This window comes from Cebus imitator, unplaced genomic scaffold, assembly GCF_001604975.1.
Source record: "Cebus imitator isolate Cc_AM_T3 unplaced genomic scaffold, Cebus_imitator-1.0 Scaffold13, whole genome shotgun sequence".
Taxonomy (NCBI): domain Eukaryota; kingdom Metazoa; phylum Chordata; class Mammalia; order Primates; family Cebidae; genus Cebus; species Cebus imitator.
The window spans coordinates 6,342,062-6,351,136 of NW_016107328.1; the positions used below are offsets into that span (position 1 = coordinate 6,342,062).

The 9,075-nt window shown below is 52.6% G+C and overlaps 1 protein-coding gene across 11 annotated transcripts in view; it reads left to right on the forward strand.

The window, feature by feature from the left end:
• The first annotated feature begins 3,228 nt into the window (after positions 1-3,228).
• CYRIB (CYFIP related Rac1 interactor B) overlaps positions 3,229-9,075 on the forward strand; it is a 173,520-nt gene continuing 167,673 nt past the window's right edge. For 3 of the 11 annotated variants that reach the window (XM_037728541.1, XM_017499332.2, XM_037728555.1), the window contains exon 1: positions 3,229-3,314. The gene's annotated coding sequence lies outside the window, so the exon portion shown is untranslated. Of the gene's footprint in view, positions 3,575-9,075 lie in introns of all 11 variants that reach the window. The other 8 variants (XM_037728532.1, XM_017499274.2, XM_017499222.2 and 5 more) reach the window with 5 other exon arrangements.

Consider the following 9,075-nt stretch of genomic DNA (forward strand, 5'->3'; position numbering starts at 1 on the left):
GAGTCTCTGTGTCTCTCAACTTGACCTTCTGTTACCTTCTATACCTAATAGCACTCTTGCAAATGCTCAGCAGGGAAACGTATTTTGGGGGAATATTTTTGAGGGGCTTTTGCACATATGAAGGAAATAGCTATTTTTTGCTTGAAAGATGTGTGGCCTGCATGTGCTATGAAAGCACAAGCTTCTGTTTTAATTTTTAATTTTAAAAATCTTATTTTTTCAAGATTCTTTGGCCAATGAAAGCACAGGATTCTAATATTGAAAGTGAAATGTGCATGCTGCTTCACAGTTATAAGGCATGAAAAACTCATTTTCTTACATAGTCCTCTCAATGACCGAAGATAACATTATCATTCCCACTTTGCAGGTAAGAACATTCAAGAAGTCAGAGGTTTACTGACTTGCCCAGAATTGCACAGCTGAAGATGGCAGGCCGGCCTCCCTAACTCCAAAAACAGTGCTCTCTATAGGTTGCTGGACTTCTGCCTACCTTTGTCAGGGCTGACACTCCGGGAAACAAGCAGTCACTACAGAATTGCCAGAGGTTCCCACTGGCTTGAATTCATCAAACCTATCAGGATCAGAGTGAGCCAGGATCATCTTCTCAGCCTCACTGTAAGCAGTGAATGGAGACTTTCCCCTCTGAGTTAGACTCCCTATCCCAGGTATCTCAGAATTCAGTGGAGTGCAGGCTAGGAGGGATTCAGGCCCTGCTCTCACCTTCAGCTATCTTCCCTGCTTCTTGGACCCCCAAATTTGTGCTCCATGTTACAGCCACATCAAAGTATTTACAGATCCCAAGCTTCCTGAAAGTTCCTTACCTCGCGCCTTTAACAATTATTATGGTAGGCCAGGCCTGTAATCCTAGCATTTTGGAAGGCCAAGGCAGGTGGAACACTTGAGCTCAGGAGTTCGAGACCAGCCTGGGCAACATGGCAAAATCCCGTCACTACAAAACAATACAAAAATTAGGCCGGGTACAGTTTTTGGAGGCTGAAGTGGGCAGATCACCCGAGGTCGGGAGTTTGAGACCAGCTGCCACATTGTGAAACCCCACTTCTACTAAAAACATAAAAATTGGTCTGGTGTGGTGGCACACATCTGTAATCTCAGCTACTTGGGAGGGTGAGGCACGAGAATTGCTAGAACCCGGGAAGTGGAGGTTGCAGTGAGCCAAAATTGCACCACTGCACTCCAGCCTGGGTGACAAAGTGAGACCCTGTCTTAAAAATAAAAATAAAAATAAAGGTAAATTGCAAGAGTTATGATAATAGTAACAACAACGGTGATTGCTTTCTCCTCGTCCTACCCATCAGGTTCTATATATGTGCTATTTCATTTAATCATCACCATAACCTAATGAAGTCATTATTATCCATTCCATTTCACAGATGAACAAACTGAGTTTCAGGGTGGATAATTCTTGGGCTCTGGAGTCAGACAATCTGGGACATGCCCAGCTCCACCGCTGTCTAATCAGTGTGACCTTGGGCAGACCTCATCTCTTTTCCAGTTGCAGTATCTTCATGCATGACACTGGGCCACAATAAACCTGCTTCATGGGCCTGTGCACATTTGGCACCTAGTTAGTACTTTATAAATGTTCAGAAATGTTAACGCTCATTTTATAAGGGGCTCAGCTCTGCCTCTTCCAAACCTTTTCCTGCTTCTCCTCAAGGTCACAGTTCAGGACCCAGTGGTTTCCCACCTAACTCTCAGTCCCCACAGCAAGGTGGACATCAGTTTGCTTTCCTTAGGAATGGGGGCGCTGGCGCTCAGGTAAGCTTAGAGAGCGGCCCACGGGGTCCTGCTGAAATGGCACCATCTCAGTGCCCCAGCTCCTAACACTGGGCCTGGCCAAGAGAAGGCTTAAGGCACCTTGATTAAAGAAATGGTGGGCTGGGTGCGGTGGCTCACGCCTGTAATCCTCACGCTTTGGGAGGCTGAGGCGGGGAGGATCCCTTAAGCCCAGGAAAAAAAGGCCAGCCTGGGTAGACGGGGAAAATAGGGAGACCCCACCTGTACAAAAATGTTTAAAAATTAGTGGAGCATATGGTGCATACCCGTGGTCCCAGCCACTGGGGAGGCTGAGGTGGGAGGATCGCTTGAGCCCAGGAATTCAAGGCTGCAGTGAACTATCACATCACTGCACTACCTAGCTTGGCTGAAAGAGCCAAATCCTGTCTCAAACAAACCAAAAAAAAGAAAAAAGAAAAGAAAAGACTCAGTACTGAGTATAATGTGAGCACACCCAACCCCCCCATAGCTGGAGGTGGAGGTGGAAAGACAATAGACGCTTTTGATGTAACCCTTTTGATACCCTGTTGGAGGACAGCAGAAAGATACTTGCGAGAACACGTCTATCTCTACGAGAAATTCGGGCTGAATGCCAAGGTAGTGATAGGATGGGCTTCAGGGCCAGGGGAACAAGGCAGAGAGAATATCCGTTTCCTAGGCACGTCCCGTTAGAGGGAGGAAAACGCGCTCTGTGCCATTCTAGAGCAGGGGAAAGATGAGGTCTCCCAGAATACCTGAAACTGGACCTACGGCGAGGAGCTTTTTATATATGTGGAAATGTCTGTATTAAATTCAAAGTCCTTGGAGAGCCACTTAGGGTAGCACCGACAGTCCGCACTGTCCCCTCACCCTGCTTTATTTTCCTCTGGCGCAGCGCTTAGCACCATCAGACCCATCAGGTATTTACGGCCTGGGCCCGCTGCCACTTGCAGGCAGGGATTTTGTCTGGGTTCGCAGCTGCAGCTCCAGGGCCCACAACGGCCCGGGCACTTAGTAGGCCCAGTGAGTATCCGAGGGAGGGCTGAACGGGTGCGTGGACCGCACATCCTCCGACTGACCCCGCTGCGAGCTGAGCCGGGCAGGGACTGTCACCATTCCTGAAGTCCAGGTGAGGGGAAAGCCACCCAGGGACGGGAACCTGGCCGGCCCACAGGTCTGGGGACCGGGGCTCGAGCGGAGCCCTGCCTGACAGGCCGTGACCTTGGGGGCCACCCCGTGCCTCCCCAGGCCGGGTTTCCTCCTGGCACAATGAGGGCGACGGCCCCCAGCCGCAGCGCGCCCCGCGGTGACTTGCCCAAGGTCACCACTGTCCCGGGCCCACGGCGCCCCGGCTCGGGAGGGTACGGGCCAGGCGGGCGCGGGGTTCTGGGGTGGGGGCTGGCGTGGGGCGGTCCTGGGGCACGGCGCGCGCTGACGCCGGGGCCCCGCGATGCGGCGGGGACGGGGCGCGGGGGGAGGCGCGTCGCGAGGCGAGCGTCCTCCTTTTGTGCGAGCGCCGGCGGCTCGGCTTCTCGAAGGTAAACAGCGCTTCCTCTTCCTCCTCGCCGCGCCTCTTCCTTTTATAGTTATTTCTTGCCTGGCACTCGCCCGGGCCGTTGCTGCTGCTGCTGCTGCCGCCGCGGCGGGGGCCGCTCGCAAACCTGTGGCGGTGACGTGAGCCCCGCCAACCCGGAAACGGCGGCGGCGGCGGCGGCACCGGAGGCTCCGAGGCTCCGAGACTCCTGCGCTCCCGCGCTCCCGCGCCGCGCTTCCCTCGCCCGCCCGCCGGGGCCGCCAGGTACGTGCCGGGGCTCCAAAGGCGCTGCCGCCCGGCCGGTCCGTGCTCGCTCCCCTGGAGCCGATTTGTCCCCGGATAGGGCGCGGGGTGCGGGGCGCGCGCGTGATGGGTGCGGGGAGAGGCGGGGGTGCCATCCGGGCCGCCGGGCCGGGCGCCGCGGCGGGTAGACACGGGGTGCCGCCGGGGTGGGGGCGTCCGGGCCGGCGGGCGCGGGGGTCCTGGGGGAGGCGCCTCGAGCGGGCGGGGGGCGGCGGGCGGACCGAGTGGAGCGCGCCGCGGGGCCGCCGCCCGGGTCCACCCAGCTGCGGAGCGGCGCGTCGTGCGCCTCGAGGCAGGGGGCGCTCGGGTCGGGGTGGCGGGTCCTGGGCAGACCCTTCCTGCGAGCCAGGTGTCGGCGCGGGTACTGACCCGGGGAAGGGCGCAGGCCCCCGGCCACCTCCCTTCAGGGGCTGGGAAGGCCAGTCGCCTTCGATTTGAGGAACTAGAGGGGGTGAACAAAATCTCCGTTGGCCTCAGGACTTCCTCCTGGGGCAGCCACCCTCCTGTGTTTAAAGAGCACTTCCTCTTCGCCTTTTATCTCTTCACCATCTTTCTTTTTAAATGGAAGTTCAGTGTTAACGGGTGGGTGCCCTTGCAGCCGGCAGAGCTTTTTTGGGGCTGTGGACACAAACACTGGGGTGGGAGAAACCTGTGTGTCCTTTGCAACGTGTGTCCTGTGTCCGGGTTGGAAGGAAGGAGGAACCGAGGGCTGCCCATGCTGGAGCTCCCCGGGGTGTGTCTTCGCTACCCACCCGGCTGCAGGAGGTGGAGGAGTGCAGAGGGAGAGAGTGGGAAACTGGCGCTGCAGGGGAGTGTCACGTGCACTTTGCACCTATGTTTAATGCCTGGCCCTGCCGCTTACTAGCTGTGTGACCTTGGGCAAGTCACTTACCCGCTCTGAGTCTTGGGCTCCCGTCTGTAAAATGGGCTACTGTTGAGTGGAACCTTGAGAAAACGACCGTAGATTTCCTGGCCTGGAGGGGGCGCAGTGATAGAAAGTGTCATTGCCAGTCACCTTGAATTTCTGCATCTCCAGCACCTGGAAAGGGTGCCTTGGAGCACGTGGGAGGCATCCCATAGATAACTGTGAGATGAACGGGTGGGCGGTGAATTTTGAGAGGTGAGTCGGTGTGCTTCCACATTTTGGCTTCCTTGCCCTGTGACATCCATCCACGATACCCAGGGAGCCACGTTTTGCCATCTGGGTTGGATGGACTCCTTCCCTCTCTGAGGAGACCATCTTGGGAAAATACTGACTCCGTTGTGAAAAAGGGCTTCATCTCTGACTTTGAGACTCTCCCATTCTTGGAAGATTGCATTGGGGGAAAATCTAAAGAAGGCATCATTTTGATTGCCACTGCCTGATGACTGGCTGAGCCAGGGCTGATGGCTGGGATGGTTTCCCAGGCCTGGGGTTCCTGTAATGTGGGGGAAGCCTAAAGAGGTGGCTTTGCTACCTTGGTCAGCAGGCAGAAATGGTCAGCTGGCCTGAGTTTTCTTCCTGGGCAGGCACGTTGGAATTTGCAGTCTAGATCCTTGCTGGGCTCACAGCACCCGGAAAGGTAGCGTGTGTGATGCAGGAGGCTGGAGTGGGTTCTAGCACAGGGAGACTTGGAGATGGCTTTCAGATAAAGGCTGGTCTATGTTTCTGCCCTTCATTTTGGGAGATTTTCAATTAATTTTGCTCTCTCTGACAGCCACCCCTTTGCCTCTCTCAGCTCCTGAAGTCTTCTGGGTACCTCTCTTAGGATCCTTAGCTATGTGGATCCCCCAACTCCCAACCCCATGAAGTGCTATTATTATTTTTATTTCAACAGGACACCCCTCTGTACAGCAACATGCTGCTGTTTGAGCATGTGCAGATTTATTTTGCGTGTTTTAAGGACAGGGTCTCACGATATTGCTGAGGCTGAAGTAGTGCAGTGGCGCGATCATGTCTCACTGCAGCCTTGACCTCCCAGACTCAAGCCATCCACCTCAGCCTCCCACGTAGCTGGGACCACAAGTGTGTGCCACCATGCCCAACTAATTTTTTTTTGAGATGGAGTCTCACTTTGTCACCTAGGCTGGAGTGCAGTGGCGCAGTCTCGGCTCACTGCAACTTCCACCTCCCAGGTTCAAGTGATTCTCCTGCCTCAGCCTTCTGAGTAGCTGGGACTATAGGCGTGTACCATCATGCCTGGCTAATTTTTGTATTTTTAATAGAAATGGGGTTTCACTGTGTTGGCCAGGCTGGTCTCGAACTCCTGACCTCATGATCCACCCACCTCAGCCTCCCAAAGTTCTGGGATTACAGACCTGAGCCACTGCACCTGGCCAAACTAGTTTTTTAATGTTTTGTAGAGATGGAGTCTCCCTGTGTTGCTCAGGCTGGTCTCAAACTACTGGATTCAAGGGATCCTCCCTGCCTTGGCCTCCCAAAGTGCTCAGATTACAGGTGTGAGCCACTGTGCCCGGCCCAGATTCATTTTGAATGAATGAGCTGTGGAGTGGCCAGGGTTACCTGTAAAGGAGGGCTAGGGTGTCATTTTCCTGAGACTTAGAGAGTGCAGGACTTGGCCCCAGACCTTTAGTTAGGAAGGGGCAGATTGAGGGTCCTCACCTAGTCTTCGGCCTGAAGAGCTCACGTTGCTTCTTGGGTCCAGAGACCCAAGCACAGAAAGGACGCCCTAGGGACGCCAGTGCCAGGAGGCTGTGGCTTCAGCCGTGCTCAGCATTACTGCCATCTCTTTAATTGAAGAGACCACCTGAAGAGCTCACGTTGCTTCTTGCAGACCCTGAGTGGTCTTTGTGCTTCCTCTGGCACATGACCTGCTGCCTGGCACATGCAGGAAACAGTATGTGTCTTTTGACAGAATGAGCAGAAGCATGATGGGTTCTCCTTGGCTCTTTGAGGATGTACCTTCTTTTTCCATCTCAAGGGCAGTGCACTGGCCTGCACTTGGCCTTGAAATGGTTCTCCCGGGGTTCTTCCCTATGTGGATTCCTGGTCCCTGACAGCTCTTGCATCAGGATCCAGAGATCCAAGCACAGAAAGGACGCCCTAGGGACGCCAGTGCCAGGAGGTTGTGGCTTCAGCCGTGCTCAGCATTACTGCCATCTCTTTAATTGAAGAGACCACCATTCATGTGGCTTTGGCGGTCTGGGACTTGGCTGTCTTCAGTGAAGTCGTCCGCCAGTGAGCATTATAAAGGCAGTGTTTTAAGTCTGAATTTTATCAGCTACACCTTCACTGTCTCTTGGCTATGCAGACTTTGAGAGGTCACTACATTCTTGGAACCCTCTTTTCTCCATTTCTAAACAGGCAAAAGAATCCCCACCCCATCGGTCTCCTGGGGTGCCTGAGTAAGAGAGTGAGATCCAAATTCACACCTCGGTTTTCTTTCTTACTGCTCGCGTGCATGGAACCAAGTTTTTTCCCTTCTTGGAGCCTCGGTGTTCTCATCTGTAAAATGGGCACATATGTTATGGGGTCGTGTTGCTCACGGCAGTAGCGTAAGTGAAGCCCTTAGCATAGGCCCATGTTCCCATTGCACACCCCATATAATGGCGATCACCACCTACGATTATTGTTATCATCACCAACAATAGAATAATCACAGTCTCCTCAGCAAGCGTATAGGCATTCAAAGGCCAGATTCATCTCTCTGTTTTAGCTTGAATTGGAGCTTCTAGAAAGAAGTAAATTGGGGTGGGAGGAGTGAAGGGTTTTTTTTTTTTTCCCCTTCCCTAAAGGGGATACTTGATAAAGGCCTGTTGAAGACAGATGCCTTGTGATCTTGCTTTTCGTTCATTTCTCAGGATGAGGGCTACCCCCCCCACCCCTGTTTTTCTGTCTCTCTTGTAAAGGCAACTCTTGATGTGCCTGTGACACTCATTTCCTATCTTCTTATAAACTTCGCATAGACTCCTTCCTGCATTCAGCTGAGATTTTCCTTTTCGGGGCTCTCCAATGGAGCAAGTCCTTTTGCTTCAGTAGAACTTTGGCAATTAAGTCTTTCATAGTCTTAAAAGGGGGGTGATTGGCCTCCACAGGCTGAGAGAAAGGCAACTTTGTTAGACTAGGATGCATGAGGTTAAGAGCAATTTTTTTTCCCGTCTCCTTTTCTTCTAGAGGCCGTGAAGCCTTCGGGTCCCGACAGCCTGGGTTCGCCTCCTGGCCCTGCCACTCACCAGCTCTGTGGCTTTGGCCAAGATACTTCCTTTCTCTTCGTTTTTCTCTTCATCTTTCAAATGAGGACTAACAGTCGCCACCTGGAAGTGTTGTTGTGACGATCAACCCAGAGGTTGCATGGGAAGTGCACCTGGCAGGTGCTCAGCAATGTCTGTGTCTTCCCTCGGCTGCCGGTGCTCTCTGTGCCTCCCCTGGTCCCAGCATCTGTCTCCCCATCCATCGACAGAGCTTCCGTTTCCTTTGGGAATTGAGCCCTTGGCTGGCAGGTCATTCCTAGATTACAGAGGGAGCCTCCAAGCTTTATGAAGTCCTAGTGTGCTGTTTTAAACCGATTGTGGACTTCTGTGTGGCGCTTCTGCTGAGTTGAAAGATAAGCGTACGAGAGCTTGTCGAGAAGAGTAGACGGGCGAGTCATGGAGCTTACATTCTGTCCCATTGATTTTTTTTCCTCCTTTTTGAGGACTTACTAGCTGCCATCTGCTCCTTGAACATCGTGTTCATAAATATATAAATAATCAAAGTTGACGAGGAGGTTTGCTTAAAGAAGTGTTGCTGAGAGTGATTTTTTATAAATATTTAAGATAATCTGAAATCATTAAAGGAATTGCAGGGTTTATTAAAAAACTGAAGACGCGTTTTGGAAGGGATCCTTTTTTTACAAGCTGAATAAATGTCAAGAGTAGAAAAATGAGGGAAGAGAGCTTTCTGAGCATGGACATGGGACCCGTGCGGGTGAGTGGGCAGCCAGTCTGTCTGTCTCTGCCAGGCCTCACTGTTTTTTTTTAAATTTTTACTTTTTGAGATGGAGTCTCACTCTGTTGCCCAGGCAGGAGTACAGTGGCACAATCTTGGCTCACTGCGACCTCTGCCTCCTGGGTTCAAGTGATTCTTCTGCCCCAGCCTCCTGAGTAGCTGGGATTACAGGCACATACCACCACACCTGGCTAATTTATATATTTTTAGTAGAGACGGGGTTTCTCCATATTGGCCAGGCTGGTCTTGAACTCCTGAGCTCAGGTGATCCACTTGCCTTGGCCTCCCAACATGTTGGGGTTACAGGCATGAACCACTGCGCCTGACCACCTCAGTGTTCTTTTTTTTCTTACTTTCTTTTTTTTTTTTTTTTAGAGTCTTGCTCTGTTGCCCAGGCTAGAGTGCAGTGGCATGATCTTGGCTCACTGCAATCTCCGCCTCAGGGCCTGGCATATGGAACATTCTCAGTAAGAGTTAAGTATTGTTGTTATTATTACAAAGCATCTTTTTTCCTTCTTTCCTTTTTTTTTTTTTT